The following is a 20007-nucleotide window of genomic DNA, read 5'->3' on the forward strand; positions in this document are numbered from 1 at the left end:
TCGCTGGGCCATGTGACCTGACCTTGAAATAAGAAGCTGGGGAAGTATTGTATCCTTATCCAGTATACCTGAAGGAGCGTCTCCACCCCCATCATTCTGCCCAGACACTGAGGCCCAGCGTCGATGGCCTTCTCCTTCTGGCGGTTCCCTCGCTGCAAGAAGCCAAGTTACAGGGAACCAGGCAGAGGGCTTTCTCGGTAGTGGCACCCACCCTGTGGAATGCCCTCCCACCAGATGTCAAAGAGAAAAACAACTACCAGACTTTTAGAAGACATCTGAAGGCAGCCCTGTTTAGGGAAGCATTTAATGTTTAAGAGACTATTGTACTTCAATATTTTGTTGGAAGCCACCCAGAGTGACTGGGGAAACCCAGCCAGATGGGCGGGGTATAAATAATAAATTATTATTATTATTATTATTATTATTATTATTATTATTATTATTATTATTATTATCCCCAGCAAGGGGTGGGACAAGAACACTCCCATTCAGGCAACAAGGGTGTGATTTTAGGTAGACCAGGTAGCTTGCAGCATGGCTCAAGCTATCTGGAGTCCCCTTCTACTCCTTCATCTGTGTACTTCGGTGGAACCTTCATAGCATTCTGGAACATCATTGTTGAGGGACTGGGACCAGTTTGCCATTCCACACATGCAGACCTTCCTGGTTGTAAACATCTTCAACAAAAGACAGTGGAGTCCACTTTTCTTTTCTGGGAAAAGGAGGCAACATGTAAGTTCCTTTGAAAAGAAGGTAGCAAGGAGCAATTGAGTTTCCATACACCTTTTAGCCCGGCTCATGCATGACTTGCATGTAGGCCACACAGTAGCAACCAGTGTGGTGTGTGGAGGAGCTGGAAAGGTACCTCTCTGACACCATCACCACTGCAGCTTACCTGCATGGGGTGCCACAGTGTTGTGTTGTGGTGAGGTCAGGGCTGAGCAGGTGCTCCTACTGGTATGCCCACACAGCCTCAGGTTCACTTCTGCCCTGCCCCATCTCCATCCAGGTAAGCTGTGATGGTGACTCTGTAGCTCTGCAGAATACGTTGTTGTTTAGTCGTGTCTGACTCTTCATGACCCCATGAATCAGAGCACGCCAGGCACTCCTGTCTTCCACTGCCTCCCACAGTTTGGTCAAACTTATGCTGGTAGCTTCAAGAACACTATCAAACCATCTCGTCCTCTGTCGTCCGCTTCTCCTTGTGCCCTCCATCTTTCCCAACATCAGGGTCTTTTCCAGGGAGTCTTCTCGTCTCATGAGGTGGCCAAAATATTGGAGCCTCAGCTTCAGGATCTGTCCTTCCAGTGAGCACTCAGGGCTGATTTCCTTAAGAATGGATAGGTTTGATCTTCTCGCAGTCCATGGGACTGCAAGAAAGTGAAACCCAGGCTTCTTCTGGCCTTACTTTTATAGTCAGCATGACCTTGACTGAAAGAGATAACAGAACCAGTTTAAACCAGCTTTACTCAGCTTCTCTGAAAGAGTAACCCAAACACCATGAACCTTCTGCTTGTTGCTTTCACATAAAGAAGCTTCAAAAAGCTTCCAGAACCCTCCTGAATTAATTAGAACAGGAAAGATTTCTACACATCAGATCAATACTTTCTGCACTAAGAAACGCAAACTGACACCCATCATCTCATCTTCTTTCAACAACTGGATGTCATGAACAGTTGTCTTTTTTTTTTTACAAGACTAAGTTCTAAGACATAAATCAAAATTAAATTAAATCATCATTAAACGAGGAGGGGGAGAACCATGTATGCTACCTTGAGCTCCTTGGGGAAAAGAAGGTGGGAAATAGATGCAATAAATACACATATGCACAGACATAATTATAGGCATATTTCATTATTATATAATTATTGAAGGGGTCTTTTTAACCACTTGCAGGGAAAACAAAGAGCCTTTTAAAGTAGCTTTGTTTAATGATTTGTTCTATTGCATATTTTCTCTTGTGGTTTACCACTGCTATTTATATTCTGGCTTGTAAGCTACCTTTGAGTACACTTGCCATCTGTTGGCCTATTCACAAACAGAGCTCCTTCTTGCATTCTGCATCACAATGCCACAATACACTAACACCAGTTTTTGTTTTTTTTAAAAAAGAATTGATCTATGCATCCTATTACCCTGCTGTGATTGATACATACATTTGCGATAAGTCTGCATGAAAATTTGTAAGCGCTTGTATGCAAAATTCTCCTGTTTTATATGCAAATAGGCCTGGTATATGTAATTGTCCCTTGACATAATGCATTTATGAATGCTATCTTCATGAATATGCACATTTTAATTGTACTTTTCACTAACGTGCACCTTTTTGCATACTTTATTCGGTTGGGCATCTTTACGAAATTACAAAATTCAGGTAAATGGCGGGCAGCTGCTAAACGGAGGCCCGTGGTAGTTCAGCAGCAAAATTCAGCTAAAAATGTTGCATCTCAAGTTTGTCCACTAGTTCCAAAAGCACAAATTTGGTAGGTTTACATTAAGATAGAAAGTGGACAAATTTCTCCCATATCCCTAATCAGAAGTGATGATTTATTTGGGCGCATGGCAGCTCTGATACATCACTGAACCTCACTAAACTGCAGCAGACACCTTTCCCCTAAACCAGAAGCTATAACTGACAGCTCTCTTTTCCAATCCCTGCCTTTTTAGGAAGCGATAGCAAAGTTTGACAGCTAATCAGGATTAAAAGACACCATAGGAGGAGGAGGAAAGCACTGAAGAGTGTCTGGCACTTCCTGTTTCTGTAGTGACCTTTCTAAGCTTAATAGCTGCAGGACTTCCTGCAGGTTCTACGCCTCCAGACCTCAGTGGCTCAGCTTGTCGCAATAACATTTTGTACTTCCCACTTCCAGAATGATCAATAACGCTACGCAGACTCTTTTTTAGCACTTTTACTTCAAGCTTTCTCATGCAGCTTGAAGTTCTGAGGTGACCTAGAAAAAGGCAGGAGGGAAGAGCAATCCCTTCCTCCCACCCCCACCTTTTAAAATAATGGTTTTAGGGCAGGAGGGAGATTCTCTGTGTTATTTAGCCAAACTAATTTGCTCGTAGCTTGCTTTCATTTCTGACAGTTAGTTGGCATTTTCTGGAGCGCATCTCCAAAGGTAATTGTTGTGCTTCGAGGGACCTTTCCTTGGCCCTCTTCATCTCATCACCTCAGGTGATGTGAAAAACAAAAAAGCAGCTTGCTGTTAAATAATAATTTTTAAGAGCATTTTTTTAAAAAAGGATTCTCTTTGGGGTGGAAGGAAACAAAGCTTCACTGAGAATAGAGTATATGATTATTATTTTTTGTTCCACTGTAGGAAGAAAAACTACCATCTCTAATGGGAAAGAAACAGATTATTTGTTTTCAGTGGCAAGCAAATGTTTAGAAGAATGGAATTGGGATGTTATGTGTGGAAGCCTTGTTCAATGAAGAAAGCACACATCATACATTTAAAACATATTCAAAGTTTGTCAAGCGTACTGGGAATTGCAGCTTTCTGAGGAGTAAAGTACAGTTCCCAGTATTTGAGCTTTTTGCAGGTTGCTTTAAATCAGGCTTCCTCAAATTCGGCCCTCCAGATGTTTTGAGACTACGATTCACATCATCCCTGATCACTAGTCCTGCTAGCTAGGCATCATGGGAGTTGTAGGGCAAAAACATCTGGAGGGCCGAGTTTGAGGAAGCCTGCCTTAAATGTGATGGAGGATATATTTCAAATCCAGATGGTACCAGGTGTCTAACTGAATACCCTAGTAATCTGTACATTTCCTAATAGACAATAGTTTTGGGGTCTCTGCTTCTGGGCAGGGTGGCTCCCGCAAGGCCATTTTGGTATGCTTATCTTATGATGTTCCATGTATCACTGCTTTGAGGATTCTAACATTACTTTTATGTAGATATCGGATCAGATGGAAAACTTGAAGGTATGGCACATGTAGATATTGGATCAGATGGAAAACTTGAAGGTATGGCACGACAAGGATTAGTGGTTATTGACAATATGCCAATTTAGGAACTGAATGGACTTTATCTCCTGACCATCCATTGGACTTTAATTTCTCAGGATATGTTCTGTTTGCATGATGTGTTGGTCTATGGAATTACACTTTGTGAGATATTATATGTTGAATTGTGTTTGAAATAGAAGTTACATAGTCAAAAACAGCCTGTTACGTTGTGTGTGTTGTTACCAGCATGTAAAAGCATCTGCAAGTAGCTCTAGAGAGAAATGAAACCCCGAAGTGTCATTTCCAGTCAATGTAGACCATGGATAGGCAATCTTTGACCCTAGGGTCATTTGTGGACCTTAATCCCATTTCAAAAAGCAGCTACAAACTATCAATTCATACCTTTGGCAAGAGTGATCTGTCCCTCACCCCATTGGCTGCTGGGTGGGGAGAGGGAGGGAGGGAGGGAGAGAGAGAGAAAGATGGGTTGCCACTTATACTGAAGTGATTGCAACTGATGAGCTATAAATGAACCAAAGAAAGTTCAGCTATGAAACCTTCTTTGGATTTCTGTGTGCTCATTCTTACTGGCAGAAGCTTAATTAAATAATAGCATCAATGCTTAAAGAATGTAATTAATGAGTGGCAACATCCAAGTGTACCCTAACACCCCATAAGATAAGTAATACCACATTACCATGTGCAGAGTGGATTGCCAAGATAATATTAAATCCAGCTTCTGAGATAGTCTAAGTACACCAATACTGCTTGACTCTCAGATGGTCCTTATCAGCAGCTGAACAGCAACAAAAACATCCAAAATGACTATCAAGAGATGGTAAGTGGCAAATGAGTGGCTCTTGGGCCATAAGAGTTTAAGATAGCTAGAACAATGGGCTATCCATTTCCAAAGTGCAGCTCAAAACATGCTCTGTCATATGTGAAGAACTCCTTGTCCAAGAAAACAAACCAACCAGACAAAAGCCTTTCAAAAATGTCCACAGTTTCAATGCATTTGGTGACAGCCAGGCAATATGAGCCACCCACGAGTCCCATTGATTTAAGTGGGTGGTAAACATAACATTCTTCTATTGAAACCAGTGTTTAAATTGGCTTTCTTGCTCGCTCACTTGCAAAAACAAAGTCCCTCTGTGATTTTTAATGGCTCTCGAAGATCCACTTTAAGATGGTGGTTAACTGTTGCTGCTTTCATCCATCTGTCTTGGGAGACAATGGAGAAGTGCAGCTTTGAGGGTTAAGACAAACTGTTGGAAAGTTACAGCACCTGCTGTGGTTATAGAGACCAATAAGGGAGAGATATGTTTTGTTGCAGTTGGGGCACACAAAGGCGCCTGGTCATGCTGCTGCAGATGCACCATGGCGTTTCTTCTCTGTGTGCTCCTCCCAGCAGTCATTCTTCTTCTGGCCATTGCTGTGGATACACAACCTCACTGTCTGTCTCCAGGCACTACAGTGATCTGCCAGGAATTCCCACATAGCAAGATTAATATTGCCAGCCTCCATGTCATGTTTGCAGATATCTTTGCAATGCAGAGTTGGTCAGCCAGCTCCCCACAGAGCACAGGATCTCCTTGGGGATCCTGACATCTTCGATTCTGTGCACATGACCAAGCCAGTGTAGATGTCACTGAGACAGGACACATTCTGGGAATGTGGGATTGGGAGAGCACACCTTTGTTTGAGACTCTGTCCTGCCATGTGATGCCCAAAATCTTTCTGACGCAACACATGTGGAAGACATTGACAGACCTTCCAATTATCCAAATTTTCCAGGGACAGTCCTGGATTTACAGAAACCATCCCGATTTCTGATTTGATCCAGGAACGTCCTCCTTTTCCTTAGGATGTCTCTATTTTCGCTGGAGTAATGTTGGAGGGTATGCGTTGAGGCTTTCAATAGTCAATGGTCAAAGATGATGGGAACTGTAGTCTACCAAATACGGAGAGCCACAGGTTCTCCACCCCTACCCTAGGGCAGTATCCACCTAAATCATAATCAAGAGTATGTGCTTGCTCTGTATTTAATGATATATATCACCTCTATTTTTTCTGCTGCATATACCAACATTTTCATCATTGGAATCGACTGATGAAATGATGGGCATTTTCAGTGTCACTCTCCGCCTTTCATGATATTGATTGGCTTTTAGCATGTGGTCATAAAAACCATGTACCAATTTCAGAACAACCCTGATGGGAGAAGGAGGAAAACCCCAAATCTCTGTGGAAATAGATGTAAATGATCAAGGTCAAGAAAAGCATTAACCATGAAATGTAACCAACTCTCTCTGAAACATTTATATTTTAATTATGATTCTTCAAGAGTCAAGATTTTTATGCGCAGATAAATCTTGGGTGACTATAAGGATTGAAAATTTCAGCAGCACTCTGGTAAAAAGCAAGATATTTCTCCATGGTATTTCTCTTGGCCTACAGGCGTGAGCCCCAGAATTGACCTAAACCCAAATGAGTGTGGGATGTGATCACACACAGGTATTTCTGGACATCCAGAGCTTGCTAAACTAGTCCTAATGGGCTTTCAGAATGGCTCACAACAAAAGTGATTGTGCATCACTACAGAAAATGCAGAATAAGGAAGGCCCTTGCAGGTGAGGGGTGCATAGCATTATAGGACGACATATTCTACAGAGAGATTGAGGAGATTATCTGCTATCTGCAGGATGAATTAGTACAATTCATTCTGCCACCTTATATTGTGCTGCATGTGTACAGATTCCAAGAAGGTGATTGTTCCTTTTCTAACCTTTACTCTTATACAGGAGATTCTGTGATAGCGTCACAGAGGACATATGAAGAAAACAAAACAAAGGTCCAGGTATGTAGGATAAATGCAGTTCTCCATGAGTTGCGTATCAGAGTTCTGATCCAGAAGATGAAAACTGTTACCGTGTAACTAAACTACATTGGTATCATAACTCAAATATTTGCTAGGCCTTGAAAATGTTGCTGTAGCTCAGGGGTGGCCAAACTTGGCCCTCCAGCTGTTTTGGGACTACAACTCCTATCATCCCTAGCTAACAGGACCAGTGGTCAGGGATGATGGGAACTGTAGTCCCAAAACAGCTGGAGGGCCAAGTTTGGCCACCACTGCTAGCTGGAGGGAGCGGTTGCTGCTTCCCTCCCCAGCTGTGCCCCCATATGTTTTTTATGTTGTTACAAACCACTGCAATAAATTTTTATGATGCGACAGCACATCAATATTTTTTAAAAATATAATAATTCTAAAATACAGTGGTACCTCGGGTTAAGTACTTAATTCGTTCCGGAGGTCTGTTCTTAACCTGAAACTGTTCTTAACCTGAAGCACCACTTTAGCTAATGGGGCCTCCCGCTGCCACCAGAGCACGATTTCTGTTCTCATCCTGAAGCAAAGTTCTTAACCGGAGGTAATATTTCTGGGTTAGCGGAGTCTGTAACCTGAAGCGTCTGTAACCTGAAGCGTATGTAACCTGCGGTACCACTGTAGTAGATCTTGAGGTGCAAATATAGGATGCATCTTAATGCATATTCCAACAACTTCAGTTTTGGTAGTGAGCTCACCACACCCAGTCACTACTGAGCCCACATTTGAGAGTGTCTGATCTGAAAATGATTTCTGACTCAGGAGCTGTTTTTGGCAGTGTCACACTGATTGACAAATCAGCTCTGCAGGGGGGGGGGACTAGATGACCCCCAGGGTCCCATCCAACTCTACAATCCTATGAATCTAGGATATGTGAGTATCCTCTGCCAGAAAGCAGAGGAGACAAATTCTTCATCTGCCTTGGAATCCTACCCTTCCTTTGCATTTCAGGACGCTTCTTGTGTCGTGTCCAATAATCCCCAGGGATAAATTTGAAATGAAATAGATAGATGATAGATTGATAGATTGATCTATGGCTATTTTTCTTCCAGTTATCCTGCCTGGAAGCAGCAGGTAGATAGAAGCACACAGGAAACGGAACTAACACTTTTATTTATTTATTTCATTCTGTTAAGATGATGGTTTTGCAGTACTAATTATTGAAATGTGGGGTAGAAAATAAAACTCCTCACAATGTGACAGGCTTCCTGATCTCAATGATTAATGCAAACTCACTTCTGGAAGAAGAGATGCAGCTGATGTTCTCCATTGTGTCTGTCTGCACATTCTATATTAATCTGTTGCATTACAATGAAGTGCTCTACTGATCAGTAACAAATTGGTATGACGACACTTCTTTTAATAGCTCTGTGGTTTTTGTAATCCTGCAAAATGAAATGGCAAAGAGTCAGTGCAAGCAGACAGGAGTATTAGCCGCAACATTGATTTATTCAGTAATAGAAAGAAACAGATCTTATTTTGAAGTCTGATCTGGACCTTAGAGTGAAAAGAGAGTTCAGCTCTCTTTGAAATGATGAGAGGAACACCTAAATGATTACCTTTGCAAGCATTCACCCCTGTAGTGTATCAAGGTATTTAGGTAGCTGAGGTCGAGGATTATGTGTATATCCTTTCCCCAACCTTACTTAAAGCCACAATCACTTTATTACTCAATAATTGAAGGGTTTTCTTCAATAAAAAATAATCTTTGACAGTGATGTCACAGCAACATCATTTTTTCAGTTGAAGCAATTCCAATTAAATGATGTTATTATTTTAAAAAGTGCTGTTTTTTAATTCATTGATAGTTTTTTTCCCCATACATCCAGATAATGCCAAAACATGTTCCTTCCAAAGAACAGTATTTATTCACTAGACAAAATGCTTTATAAAAGGACTCTGAGTATTGAAACATCTGTCTTTGTTACCAGAGTATGGCGAATCCTCATATAGAAAATCCAAAGTCAAAATTAAGGAACAAAATATCTGAGTCTCTCTCTCTCTCTCTAATGCAGCCACAGAGAATCTCAATAGGGAACAAGGCTGCACTATGAGAGGAAGATAGGGTTAATTATTTATTTGGTTCCACATAAAAATAGCTTCCCCGCCCCCAAATACTTTATGTCCCAGGTGGAAAAAGGTCATAGGACCACAGGAAGCATACTCTCCAACATTTCTCCAATGAAAATAGGGCCGTCCTATCCAACAACAACAGCAACATTTATATTTATGCCCCACCCATTAGACTGGGTTGCCCCCAGCCACTCTGGGCGACTTCCAACATTTATTAAAACATAATAAAACATTAAACATTTAAAAACTTCCCTATACAGAGCTGCCTTCAGATGTCCTCTAAAGGTTGTATAGTTACTTATTTGCCTGGCTCACATAACTCCATACCCTTCAGCATTGTCCTAATGAAAAGTGGGATATTCCAGGATCAGATCCGAAACTAGGATGGCTTCTGTAAATCCAGTACTGTCCCTAGAAAATGGGGAAAGTTAGAGGGTCTGCTTGTAGCTTGGTATTGTCTACATCAGGGGTCAGCAAACTTTTTCAGCAGGGGGCTGTTCCACTGTCCCTCAGACTTGTGGAGGGCCGGACTATATTTTGAAAAAAAATTATGAACAGTTTTCACCCACCTGCAAAGAGGCCTGAAGATGCTTCGCTTTACCTGTCCCAGTTGTCGTCCCAGTAGCCGCAGTTGGGCTTCTCCAGCCAGCCAGCTGCCGTGGCAGGGTAGGAGGCTGTGTTGGCCAGTGAAGACAGAAGCAGCAGCCCCGGTGGAGGAGCTGCAGATGGAGGTAGGGGAACTGGGGTGTCACCGGAGCTTTTACCCACTACCTGCTGCTGCTGCTGTTCCTGAGAGGCACCGTGGAGAAGAAGACAGAGCCGCCCGCCAACCCGCAAGCGGCTACCTTGGCCTCCGCAACAACCCGCCTGAATGTCATGGGAGGAACGAAGGAAGGAGGGAGGCAGGCAGGCAGCGATGAAGGAAGTGTGCAAGGAAGCGGTGCAGGAACAGGCACGGAGAAGGAAGGAAGGGCGGACTGAGGGAGAGGGAGGAGGAGCAGGAAGAGAATGCAGCAGCAGTTGGCAGCCGACGTCACATGCCCCCTTCACGGTGCTGCCCTGCTGAGGCGGGCAGGTGGGCAAGCCAACTCCCACCATCAATGGAGCCTGGCATGGGACAAGATTGCTCTGTCCCTGAGGAGAAAAGTGCCGCCATGTGAGGGAGAGGGAGAGGGAAAGAACGCATGCGCTGGCGATCCACGCAATGGCGATCCAAGCAGCGATTCCTGGACCATCTGCAGGCCGGATCTATTGGGCCTCATCCGGCCCGCGGACCTTAGTTTGCTGACCCATGGTCTATATTCTAATTGGCAGTGGTTCTCCATGATTTTAAGCAGGGTTTTCTGGCATCTCCATAGATGGTACTGAGAGCAAAGTCTCTAATTTGCAGACACTGGTCTTCCGCCGAAATGGTAGAGCTCAGATCCAATTTTATTGTGTCAGCAAGACCTAGGAGCAGGCAGTAAGAGGCCCTGCAAACTTTCCCGGTGAAAAGCTATCATGGCCCAGCTTTCTGCCACCTTTGCAAATGTTAAACAGAACTGAAGCACTAAGCTCTTAAGACTAGCACAAAAGGCACATCATGTGGGGACGTTGACTGCAGTTCATTTTGTTATCTCTGCTGTGCTTTATGATCACATTAGTCTTGATCAGCTTTCAGGACAGTGGCACTTGCTTAACTGTAGCTGCAAAGTCATTAGTGCATATGAAATGGATTTAAGGTTTCAGGAAAGCTCGAACGATAGCATTCCAAGGGCAAAAATGTAATTTCCTCCCAAACGTCTGCTCATTTCCTCTGCCATTGTCCATTGCATGAAACAATACAGGATTTGACGCCGATACTGTGCTTTGCAAGCATAGGAGGATCTCAAAATTGATCATATCAGAGTGTGACAAACAATTCACGAGTCATGACTCTGGTCAGATATGCACCAGAAACCGTACAAAAAACCCTCACAAATACAACAAAATCACAAGCACAGGGCGGAGGGGAGCTAGAAACACAGCTTGCACTCCTTTTAACCTTTAGATAGTTGCATTTTCAGTCCGGTTCAAATAAGAATTATAGAGAGAAAGCATCACTAAAAATCGCTCGGAGCAAATGAATTTTTTAAAAAACAGTCATAATAAGCAATTTCATTTACTAAAGGCACACTTGGGAATGCCACAGAAACAGCTCGACATATTGTCGAGTTCTCTGAATTGCTGCTGCTAATCAAAGCTACAATACACAATACAAAAGCATTTATTTGCTTCAAAAAGTTCTCAATGTGCCACAAATTACTATTATGCCGATTTCCTTTCTCTCCCTTCCCTGCCTTGTACCCAGATATTTCACTGACCACATGAACGCTGCGCTTGCCAACTCACTTTTAAAATTATTAATCTGAAGATTGGGGTGTGGACTTTGTACAGACATAGCTCAGCTGCTTGAGGATAAATATCAGCTACAAACAAACTAGATGGTATCTGCTGGAAATCAGATGTCCCTGTGTTAAGAAAAGCTATTCAAAATCAGGCTGTTGCCTTTTCTGCCATTAGTAAAACTCACCAATCTTCTTCTTCTTTGGCGATCACTTTTAGCCGAGTAAGATTGTCTTCCATGAACATGATATTAACAGTGAGTTTGTAAGTGACTGTGGAGGCCAATTCTGGATCCACACGTCTTTCCACAGTGGGGACATAGGTTTCTGGGTGGGAGTTGATCACAGTGAGGGTTTGCCAATCGTGCCTTCCTCTCAGCATGTTTCTCCTTTTCGTCCTGAGTTTGAGTGTCTTCAAAGCCCATGACACCTTTGGTAAAGGCTGTTCTCCAATTGGAGCACTCACAGGCCAGTGTTTCCCAGTTGTTGGTGTTTATACTATATTTTTCTAGATTTCCTTGAGTCTTTAAACCTCTTTTGTTGATGCTTTCTATTTTTAAGTTTGGAATAAGTTATAGTCCCCCAAAATAGGGGTCATCTTATACATGGGGGCGTCTTATAGACATAAAAGTATGGTAATTTTGTCACCACCACCCCCGTGATGAGACCCGGGGTGGACCGCCCTCCTCCTTCCTCTGCCTCTGGAAGGGAGCCAGGCGCCTGCTGATATCTCTGTTTTCTTTTCGTGGAAGGAGCCTTTCCCCAACGTTTACCTTATTCTGGCCAAATCCCTGGAGAGACGTGACAAACCTCCGGCACTGGGGCATGGGGAAATACCTTTTGGGAGTCGTAGGAACACTCTCCCCACCTGCAGCTTCTTACAACTTCTTTCAGAAACATTGCTCCCCCAAACCGAGGAGGCTGAGCGTAGCCATCACGGTTAGTTGCCTTGGATAGGCCTCTAAATATTTGGTGTGGCTGAGGCAGCTGAATGTGCGTCTGAGCTGACGTTCTGTCTGTAGTTTTTGGCCAGTCACCGCCCATTCCCTGCTTCGTCCACAGGGCCACGACTCCAGGGATCAGGCTCCAGCTCCAGTTCCCAGGATGAAGAATCAGAGGGCATCCCAGCGCTTCCCAGCTGCCACCCCTCGCGCCTCTTCCCCACTGCCCCTTATCCATGCAGGTAATCTGTGCACTAGAGAACATTTTAAACAAAAGCGAAACTCCATCATCCGTGGCATCCCAGTCTTGCCTTTCTGGATTGTATTGTCCTTCTAAGTCGCTGGAGGAATTCCATGCTGCTCAGTGCCTGATGTCCCGCTTGCCAGTCCCTGACAAGAGGAGAACGGCGTCACTGGCATATGTTAAAACTCAATATAGAAATTGGAGGAACTGGTTGCTTTTGATATTCCAAGGATTACTAATTAATATTTCTTAATAAACATTCTTAAAATGAAAAAAGCAGTTTTCTTTCCTTCTCTGACTGCTGCTGGGAGATCTGCTTCAGAAGGCTAAAGCCAGCTGGATGTGTGCCGGCTTTCAGGGAGCAAAACATTGGAAGTGTTGGACCAACCGGGGGGGGGGAGAGCATGGACATGCGAGGCATCTTTCCATGAGGATTTTCTATGGAGTCCATGTCCGTGACATTAGCTGTAGCCCCCAATTTCTTTCTTTCATAACCTAGGCCTGTAAGGCTGGTTTCTCTGGAGGTGTCACAGTTGGCGGCAGACAAAACCAGGTCCTTTGAGAGGCTGGTGTGAGGCATCTGAGTATTAGCAATACTAGCCAAGCCCTGGCTCTGTGGCCCAGCTAAACTGAGGGAATTCTGTTTCCTGGGCAGTTGGCAGAGCCCCTCTTTGCTGTTCCTTTTCGGCCACCGTTAAACGAGGGTGATGGCGACTGGTCTATTGATTCTAAGCTGATTAGTGGCCCAGCCCAGCCCAGCTTGACATCCCCACCAAGTGCCCCCCTTCTAGAACCCTCCACTCTCAACCGACTCTCAACTGCCTCCCACTCCAACATTCAAACTCCCTTTCCAAGCCTCCTCCAATCTTCTCTCTCCACGAGAATTCCATGTTCTCTCCCCCCTCCCCGCTTAACATTCCCTTTGGAGTGAGGTTGAATCCTGACAAGACAGAAGTACTGTTTTGGGGGGACAGGAGGCGGGCAGGTGTGGAGGATTCGCTGGTCCTGAATGGGGTAACTGTGCCCCTGAAGGACCAGGTGCGCAGCCTGGGAGTCATTTTGGACTCACAGCTGTCCATGGAGGCACAGGTTAAATCTGTATCCAGGGCAGCTGTTTACCAGCTCCATCTGGTACGTAGGCTGAGACCCTATCTGCCTGCAGACTGTCTCGCCAGAGTGGTACATGCTCTGGTTATCTCCCGCTTGGACTACTGCAATGCGCTCTACGTGGGGCTACCTTTGAAGGTGACCCGGAAACTACAACTAATCCAGAATGCGGCAGCTAGACTGGTGACTGGGAGTGGCCGCCGAGACCATATAACACCGGTCTTGAAAGACCTACATTGGCTCCCAGTACGTTTCCGAGCACAATTCAAAGTTTTGGTGCTGACCTTTAAAGCCCTAAACGGCCTCGGTCCAGTATATCTGAAGGAGCGTCTCCCCCCCCCCATCGTTCTGCCCGGACACTGAGGTCCAGCTCCGAGGGCCTTCTGGCGGTTCCCTCACTGCGAGAGGCCAAGTTACAGGGAACCAGGCAGAGGGCCTTTTTGGTAGTGGCGCCCGCCCTGTGGAACACCCTCCCATCAGATGTCAAAGCGATAAACATCTACCTGACATTCAGAAGACATCTGAAGGCAGCCCTGTTCAGGGAAGTTTTTAATATGTGACATTTTAGTGTATTTTTCATCTTTGTTGGAAGCCGCCCAGAGTGGCTGGGGAAACCCAGCCAGATGGGCGGGGTACAAAAAATAAATTATTATTATTATATATTATTATTTGGAATTCTAATAGAATTACCTTAGTTACAACAACAACAACAACAACAACAACAACAACAACAACAACAACAACAACAATTTATTAATTATACCCCACCCATCTGGCTGGGCTTCCCCAGCCACTCTGTGCGGCTTCCAACAAAATATTAAAATGCAGTAATGCATCAAACATTAAAAGCTTCCCTAAACAGGGCTGCCTTCAGATGTCTTCTAAAAGTCTGGTAGTTGTTTTTCTGTTTGACATCTGGTGGGAGGACGTTCCACAGGGCATGTGCCACTACCAAGAAGGCCCTCTGCCTGGTTCCCTGTAACTTGGCTTCTCACAGCCAGGGAACCACCAGAAGGCCTTTGGCAATGGACCTCAGTGTCTGGGTAGAACGATGGAGGTGGAAACACTCTTTCAGATACACTGGACCGAGGCTGTTTAGGGCTTTAAAGGTCAGCACCAACACTTTGAATTGTGCTCAGAAATGAAATATTACACACAATATTGTTATTGATTGAGGGAGGATCCCACCAAACCTTAGAAATTAATAGATGCTAGGATTTGGGATTAGTTGGGTTTTGAAGGGAGAAATACAAGCTGCAGAGGAATTCCTGGGCTTGCCTATACAGAAGGACCTGGCCAAGTGAGGGCCATTAAGAAACAATTCAAGGACAAGGAGAGCCTAACTGGAAATGCCAGAGAACTCCTTCTCCCTTGCCCTGTGGTGTGAACAGAGACGGGATTTGAAAGGGGGCCAGGATAACTGGGTGTGAGGTGGCAGGAAAAGAGAGGTTTTGAGCAAGGGGTGCTGGGAAGAAGGAGAAGGAGAAGACGAAAGAGAGTATGGAATCCAACTTGGGAAGGCTGGCAGCCCTACTGTGGGGGACAAGTCCTTCTTGAAAGGACTCTGCTGTAAGATCTGGACTCTCCCCACACAGACTGAAGGTGTAAAGTGAATAAACCGTATTTCTTAAAGGTACGACAGCCTCTGCCAAGTCTCAATTCTCCAGAGGTGAGAGCCTGGAACCCCATGGGGTCTTGCCATAGCTCAGCAGAGAGAGGGGAGGCACCCAACTTTTGGAACAATCTTTTATACACCCTGCTCCCTGAAAGCATCCTGTTAGAAGCACTTGAGCTTCCCATTCCTGGTTCCTAGGAAATCGGAGAAGCTCCTCATTCCTGTTCTAAAAAGCAGGTGTCTTCCCCTAAACGATCCAGGGAATTGTAGTTTGTTAGAGGTTCTGGGAATTGTAGGTCTGTGAGAAGGAAGCACTTTAAATCATAGGATGATAGAATTGTAGAGTTGGGAGGGACCCGAGGGTCATCTAGTTCAACCCCTGCAATGATTGCAACTGTTTTATTGATATGCTATTACTGATGTGCTATTATGTTTTATTATGTTATGGTTATTTATAGGTTGTAAGCCGCTTTGAGATTCATTTAAATGAAAAGCGGCATAGAAATACAACCAACCAATCAATCAATCAATGCAGGAATCTCAGCTAAAGCATCCATAGCTGATGGCCATCCAACCTCTGCAGAAAAACCTCCAAGGAAGGAGAGTCTACCACCTTCTGAGGGATTTCCTCCCACAGTCAAACAGCTCTTGCTGTCAGAACGTTCTTCCTGAAGTTGAGTCGGAATCTCCTTTCTTGTACCTGAAAGCCATGGCTTCAGGTCTTGAGGGCCTCTGGAGCAGGAGAAAACAAGCTTCCTCTCTCCTCCCTGTGACGGCCCTTGAGATTTTGACAGGGCTGCATGGTGTGGCTCTCATATCAACGTCCTGAGGGTCAGAGAGCAAAACGTTTCTCTCTCCCTTTCTCTATCCCATGCAGAATTGCAAGGGGTCAGTGCATCTGGCTGGTAAGAAGGAGGTCAGAATTTGGAGCCCAGCCAGGGCTGGCTGTGGGCAGGATCCTGGCATTGCCAGGGGCTGGACTAGAAGAGTTTGGATTTGATATCCTGCCTTGGGATCCCTTCCAACTCTACCATGCTATGATTCTATTGAGGAGCTAACGGGCGGGGGAGCTAGATGCAGAACAAGGGGAGACACAACCACACACCCCAACAGCACCCACGGTGGCCTCATCCCAGCACAATTTGATCCCTCTGATTTTATTTTTCTTAATTCAGCTGCCTGGCAACCCAGCAGCCTGGCCTTTGTTTGTCATTTGATGTCACAAAGTGCCACTTTGCAAGCAAGCCTTATATTACCCTGCAAGAGGGATGCTGTGAGATGATGGTGAGATCCTTGCCAAGATCCTTGCCCATCACTGATCATGAATAGGAGCTGTGAAGGTAGGAGGAGCACAAGGCCAGAGGAGAGGAGTGGCATAGAATTATTATTATTGTCATCACTGGCGCATGTGGCTTGGCTCCCTGGCTTGGCTTGTTGACAGCTGTAGATAGCTTGCCAGGTCCCTGCCTCCCAGCAATGCAGCTCTGTGGACTTAGCCCCTTTTCATGCTGCAGGGGCCCCCAATGGATAATGTGTACACAGCCTTTGGTTTTAAGGGAAAGGCTTCTAGCGGGCTTCAGCTTGCACGGGGCAGGAGCGCAGTGAGATTTAAGCCTCGGACGTGAGGTCACCAGGCTGACAGCAGATAGACTGATGGACATTGGTTGGGGTTCGAAACCGGGAAAGGGGGGTGGGGCTTTGGGAATCCAAAGGGTGTACAATTATACTCTGTTTCTTTTTATTCTGTTTTGCTACTAATATAAAAATGGGGAATTCATGGAAGGGAATTGGGGTCGACCTTAGAAAAAGATTTTTAAGAATAAGTACTGATGTATAAAGACTGAGGTTTATAAGTTAAAATTGGTTAACTAAAATGAATTAAATATAATAAGGTAAAATTTGGGGACAAGAACTTGCTGAGCTAAAAATTGGAACTGGAATACAAGAAGGGGAGGTGTGGGGAAGTCAAGGAAATATGTTATTGAAAGTAAGGATGTAAATTTTATGTGTTTTTAATTTTTTTTGTTTTTTCTTTATTTTTTCGAAAACTTCAATAAATATTTATAATAAAAAAAGAGCGCAGTGAGATTTATTCTGTCTTATTTGTTTGCACCATCACTGCGTGTGACCCTTGAGAAAGAGGTTCGTGCCCCAAGGGGTTTACAATCTTTAGTTTGACACAGGGAGGGAACAGGGAAAGGTTGAGGCCCAGGGTGGATCCTAAGTCCTCCCATGAGGCATAAGTCAGGGTCTGTGAGTTTAGATTTTGGGATTCCCGGACATTTCCCATCTGTAACCTCTTCCTCTGTTTTTGCAATACGGTAATTAAGGTGATTCTATTAGAATTCCCAAGTGAATGTCAAGCAGGGATGGAGGGGGAAAGAGAGAGAGAGTGGAATTCTGGTAGAGACGGAAGGTTGGAGGAGCCTTGGAAAGGGAGCGTGAATGTTGGGGGAGGCAGTTGAGAGTCGGTTGAGAGTGGTGGATTCTAGAAGGGGGGCACTTGGTGGGGGACCTGAAGCTGGGCTGGGCAGCTCTTTGGGATCAGTAGTCCAGTAATAGGATCAAGTGTGCCCATCAGTGCGCATGAGAAGGGACTCTGAAGGTAGGAGGAGCTCCAAGGCCCAGAGGAGATGAGTGGCATAGAAATACTGTTGTTGTTGTTGTTGTTGTTAATAATAATAATGTTGTTTAGTCGTTTAGTCGTGTCTGACTCTTCGTGACCCCATGGACAAGAGCACGCCAGGCACTCCTGTCTTCATTAATATTAATAATAGCATCACCTGTCACTGGTGCATGTGGCTTGGCTCCCTGGCTTGACTTGTCCACAGATGCTGTCAGCTTGGTAGGTCCTCAGCTGTGGTCCCCAGATTATATTTACTGTTGTGAATAACTGGTTGGTTACAAGTGCCCCCCACCCTCCTGCCCCAGACTGGTGCTAGAATGGCTGGGAGCCAGGTACCTGCTGATGTCTTCATTTTCTTTGCAGGAAGGGAGCCTTTCCCCAACATATATTTTGTTCTGGCCAGATCCCTGGAAAGACGTGGCGACCCTCAGGTAGTGGGTCAGAGGGAAGGAAGGGGTCCTTCTGAAACAGCTTTTGGAGGGGCATAGGAACCCTGTCCCCACCTGTGGCTTCCAGCAAGTGCTTTTCAGAAGCATTGCTCTGGAAGCTGAGCATAGCCATCACTGCTACTTGCCTTGGATGGGCCTCTCCTCCATGAGATTGTCTCACCTTTTTTGAAAGCCACCTCATCCAAGATGCTCTTGTGGGGCATCTGATTCTCCTAGGCTTCCATATTCCTGCAAGGAGGCAGATCTTGCGAAATCAGCAGTGGGATCTTGTTCTCTCACCTTACGAAGTTCCACCTGGTTCGCTATTGCATATGTACATCATTTCTTGACAATTACAGAAAGCCTGCAACATTGGAGCATCTCAGTTATGTGCATTTAGCTTTATGTTCTTGGCCAAAAAACCCAAAGAATCAAAAAGGGGACAGAAAGCAGGCAGGTGTCCAAGAAAAAAGACTTTGGCTATCCCACCCAGCCCTGAACCCCATGTGTTTTGCCCATACAGTCATACCTCAGGTTGAAGTAGCTTCGGGATAAGTATTTTGGGGGTTGCTCACTGCGGTGACCTGGAAGTAACGGAGTGCGTTAGTTTCAGGTTTTGCCGTGTGCGCATGCGCAGATGGTCATAATGACGTCACGTGCATGCACAGAAGCAGCGAATCGCGACCCGCGCATGTGCAGATGAGTGGACGCAAGTTGCATTCGCTTCTGGATGCGAACGGGGCTCCGGAACGGATCCCGTTCACATCCAGAGGTACCACTGTACATGATTCTGGTTGGAGGCACGATCCCCAGAACATAATCCCCATGAAAGTGGCAGGCTTCCTGTTGAAAGCATCTACCACACCGGACATTTCAAGGCCTTTTCTACCATTTTCACAGTCTTGGCTTCCACCTAATTCAGCCTAAGTTATACTTAGAGTAGGTCCATTGAAACTAATGGTCCTTACTTAGTCAAGTTCATTAATTTTAATAGGTTTACTGTTGGTAAAATTTAGTTGACTTCTATCTCAACATTTCTAACCGCAGCTAAACAGATTGCAAAGAAAAGTCTACTTTTGGATTTTTTTACCCACGAAGCACTCATTTCCCATACTTTTACCAGAAAATAGATAGTAAATCTTCTTTATTGCTTAAAAAAAAGAACACCACTATTTAACTTAGATTTGCTTCTAGCAATCCTTAATTACATTCTTATCATTTCAAATTAATCTGGTAGCGTTTGCTATGTGTCTAAGAGATTCCTTCAATAACCTTTCCCTATGACTAAAGGGGTTGGGAAAATAGAATATAATCAGATTGATTTACTTTGAAGGCTTACAAAAACTTGTGCAGAACTCTAGCCTAACCAGCTATAAAACCAGACAGACTAAGATAATTTTTATGATCAGTCAGCTATGGTTTAAATTATGTATTTGTCAAGTGACAGTGATAGAAAATTTGCATGTGTTTAAATAAATGAACATATGCAAATAAACGGTGGTGGTCAACTGTTCTTTCCAAGAGAAATGGAAGCCTAGACTCAAAGAGAAAAGATCTCTCAATACATGGCCCAACGAGGGTGTGGCCCTTCTGATAATTGTTTTTCTGAGAGCTATTACATTTATGCTAATAATAAACATATGGTAAACTGGACAGGCTCTGAAATCATGTCTAGAATCCAGTTCTGCCATCCAGGATCATTCTTCAACAGAAAGACAATGCAGTATGTGATATAACACACCATTTTATCTCTCCCATGAAAGCCTGTTCAA

The 20007-nt window shown here is 44.5% G+C and overlaps 1 long non-coding RNA gene across 1 annotated transcript; it reads right to left on the reverse strand.

Annotated features, from left to right (window-relative positions):
* Nucleotides 1-7936: 7936 nt before the first annotated feature.
* On the reverse strand, nt 7937-12316 carry LOC128421876 (uncharacterized). Its single transcript, XR_008332386.1, has 2 exons — nt 12112-12316; nt 7937-8223 (listed from the first exon to the last, which is right to left on the reverse strand). It is a non-coding gene; the product is annotated as an uncharacterized LOC128421876 (long non-coding RNA).
* Between the last annotated feature and the right edge of the window lie 7691 nt (nt 12317-20007).

The sequence above is a fragment of the Podarcis raffonei genome, chromosome 10 (assembly GCF_027172205.1).
Source record: "Podarcis raffonei isolate rPodRaf1 chromosome 10, rPodRaf1.pri, whole genome shotgun sequence".
Lineage (NCBI taxonomy): Eukaryota > Metazoa > Chordata > Lepidosauria > Squamata > Lacertidae > Podarcis > Podarcis raffonei.